This window comes from Octopus bimaculoides, chromosome 11 (assembly GCF_001194135.2).
Source record: "Octopus bimaculoides isolate UCB-OBI-ISO-001 chromosome 11, ASM119413v2, whole genome shotgun sequence".
In the NCBI taxonomy this organism is placed as follows: Eukaryota; Metazoa; Mollusca; class Cephalopoda; order Octopoda; family Octopodidae; genus Octopus; species Octopus bimaculoides.
Genome location: NC_068991.1, coordinates 59,837,425 through 59,840,684, shown reverse-complemented (window position 1 = coordinate 59,840,684; position 3,260 = coordinate 59,837,425). Strand labels below are relative to the sequence as shown.

At 39.7% G+C, this 3,260-nt stretch overlaps 1 protein-coding gene across 6 annotated transcripts in view; it reads right to left on the bottom strand.

Annotated features, from left to right (window-relative positions):
• Positions 1–3,260, bottom strand: part of LOC106879599 (uncharacterized) — a 218,138-nt gene that overhangs the window by 116,194 nt on the left and 98,684 nt on the right. Inside the window, exon 1 of one of the 6 annotated variants that reach the window (XM_014929242.2) lies at positions 2,145–2,348. The exons of 4 other annotated variants lie outside the window; for them this stretch is intronic. The gene's annotated coding sequence lies outside the window, so the exon portion shown is untranslated. Of the gene's footprint in view, positions 1–2,144; positions 2,349–3,260 lie in introns of those variants that run through there. One more of the 6 variants, XM_052971873.1, reaches the window with a different exon arrangement.

The window sequence follows — 3,260 nt, the reverse complement described above, 5'->3', positions numbered from 1 at the left end:
CCTAACCGTAACCCTGACCCTAACCCTAACACTAGTTTTGTGAGATTTGGCTGTTATTTCTAGCATGTAAATAGCCTGCTTGGTGGGGGGGGGTAGAAATTTTTCAAACAATTTTTTTTCAGAATCTGAATCTCCATAGCCTAAAACGTGGGATTCCGTAAAAAAATTAATAAATAAGAGGGGGAAAGGTTCAGATTACATATAGTCCGTCTCTACCGTTTTCTGTACGTATAAGGAGAAAAGCGAGCCAGAACCAGTTCTACATCTAGCCCTCATTACACAGACGAACACACGTGATACAGGTTCATAGATGGACAGATTAGACACCCTATCTCCAACAATGCCCACCCAGCTGGATATTCGAGAACAGTGAATTCATTCCTTGTTGGTGCTCAAGTTTACAATTTCTTGGTACCCTTCTTTCATTTTTACTATACCTCGGTACCAAAATACCTAGAGTTGGTAGATGACCACAAAGCATGTGTGTGTTTGTGTGTGTGATTCTCAGAAGCATATCTGGAAACGAAAATGGAATGTATAATTAATAAGTTTCATTTAACAATATAAACACACACGATCTGATGAGGGAGCCCTACGTCGTGGTCGTTCGACCAGCTAGAAGTAGCAGTCAAATCACCTTCAAATCATTTTATCATCTAACAAGAAAACAAATTGGATAATGTAGTCACTACTATACAAAAATAGGCGGGATGGTCACGGTTTGAAATATTTTTAACCACATGTTTACTCGATTTGAGTTGAACTGTTATTATACAACAAAGACATACGCACACACACACACACACACACACATATATATATATATATACACACACACACACACGTACACTTCTTCAGACAATTCATCCTTAAACACGCATCCTGTGGTGGAGTGTGTGAATACAATTCAATTTATTTGGAAGTTATTAAACAGACATTGCAGTCGCAATGGTGCAAAGTCTGGCTGTGGTGGACAGGCGGACAGTTGATGAGGGAGGGTGGGGCTAAAGGAGACAGGCAGACAGACAGAGAAGGCCTAAATTACAGAGACGGAGACACGGAGTAGGAATGGTTATCGATCTGGTTGAACCCGAGGAGTAAACAACAGCATAATAATCATCATCATCAGTTATAGTGATGATGGGGTGACAATGAAGTGATGGTGATGGCGTTGGTAGGCTAGAATGCCATCAGACCACGGTCAGCTAATTACACACACCATGCATCCCTAGCAATTCTTCGTAAAAGCGCACCAGCACTTACTCTTCTTCAACCAACACAAACATCCCTCCTGTCTTTCTTTCTTTCTTCCTCTTCTCTCTCTGTCTAAACCCATAGGGTCCTTGTCATCCTCTTCCATACAGCCCCTGCAATGTCCTCTCCGCCTTTAGAACAGACACCGACATTACACAAGACAGGCCAAGGAACATGGCGCCGACATTATTCGATACATTACAATTCATTATTAATAATAATTATTATTATTATTATAACAACAACGACGAAGTCCGTCTAGCCTTTACAACGGCCTCATCACTCCACTAGACCTTAGAGCTCTCTCTCTCTCTCTCTCCTGCTTTCTCTCTATTTGCGATAGAGACTGACACAGGAATGGAGGTAGGGGTTGAAAGTATCTCGGCGTGTACAGACGCATACATACATACACAAAGTAATACTGGTTTTCTTTCATACGAAAGTGTCCAGAAAAAATAAATAAATAAATAAATGCGATCTCCATTCATCCAGAATTCAATACAACACAATACAGAGACAGAAATTCACAACTCTTATATTATCATACAAGATCTACAACAAAACAAAAAGAACACGTGCTTAGCTGTGAGCGTTATATTTACGTTTCGTATTCCAGGACGTAGATGAAAATTGTATCATTTATATATATACATAGACAGAAAGAATGACACAATTGTCACAACCTCCAATGGTTTCTCTAAATAAATCTATTTTTGATTCATTTACATGAGTATCTAAACTGTTCCCCAGCATGTATACGCCTGTGTATATATAATAATATACATAGACATTGCTAGAAATTTATATAGCCTTCTATCATGCTCCCAAAGCGCGCGCACACTGCGTATAATTACATACAAACATACAGAGAGAAACTTTTTTATACTCACATTTACTAAGAGAATATTCCTTATTTACCGGGATTGTAACTAAACTCATGCCCTCGCCATCACAGGAACACACATGGTAATATCGCGCGGGTGCGCGTGCGCGCAGACTTACACACACACACACACAAACTTACATATAATTGCACATAGACACAAAAGTAGGTCCGGAAGAGAGCTAGGTGCGATAGACGTGATAAGCCGGCATGTCTGGAGTGACGACAGAGAGAGAGAGAGAGAGAGTGAGGAGTGTATGTATGTCTATCTAGACAGGCACTAAGGTAAGCAGGGATAGAGGAAATAACGCAGGGTCGGAAGGAGGGTGCATTCTGAGAAAGGATGGGGTAGGTACGACATTGGACTGTCTATGGCACTGGGTTTAATTAAGTCTCGAAACGCCGCTACCATCCCACCATAAGGAAGCTGACAGCACGATGGCCAGACAAACAAGATAGGACGTCTCTAGGCAGTCGCTCAACCTGCTAGAAATGGCAACCAAATCTTCTACAAATTACATTAGTCTTACATTTGTTATGTAGTCCTATTTGTTATACAGTGTTAAGAAAAATAAGATAAGTAAAGACTACAGATTCTTTGACCATAAGGCTTGTTCAATCAGGGGCTGATATAGGACAATACAGCAACAAGCAGATTAGGCTAGCATAATAGACTGATAGTCAACAGAAATAGTCACTGTATTTGTATGTTTGTGTGGCTTTTCGCCTGTTTGGTTGGGCATCTGTATATCCCTATATGGCCTAAGACCAAACAAATAACCCAACCACCGTCATACACGTGTGTTCAGCTTTCGTCATTCTGGCTAGACATTGGTATGGTGGTTCCACTATGGGACAAGTCCTAGAATAGTGGCACTCAGCGTCAAGCTTTATCTAGTTAACACACAACTTTCAGTACTTGTGCTTGCCTTCAAGTTCAAGGTTGCAAAGCAATGTATATAACGACAGTCTATTTTAAACAAAGACTAGAGGATAAACTCAGCTTTGCAGAATCATTCAATCACACATGCAAATTAATACATATTTATAAGCGTAGATATGTGTTTGTGTGTGTGTATATATATATATATATATATATATATATATATATATATATATATAT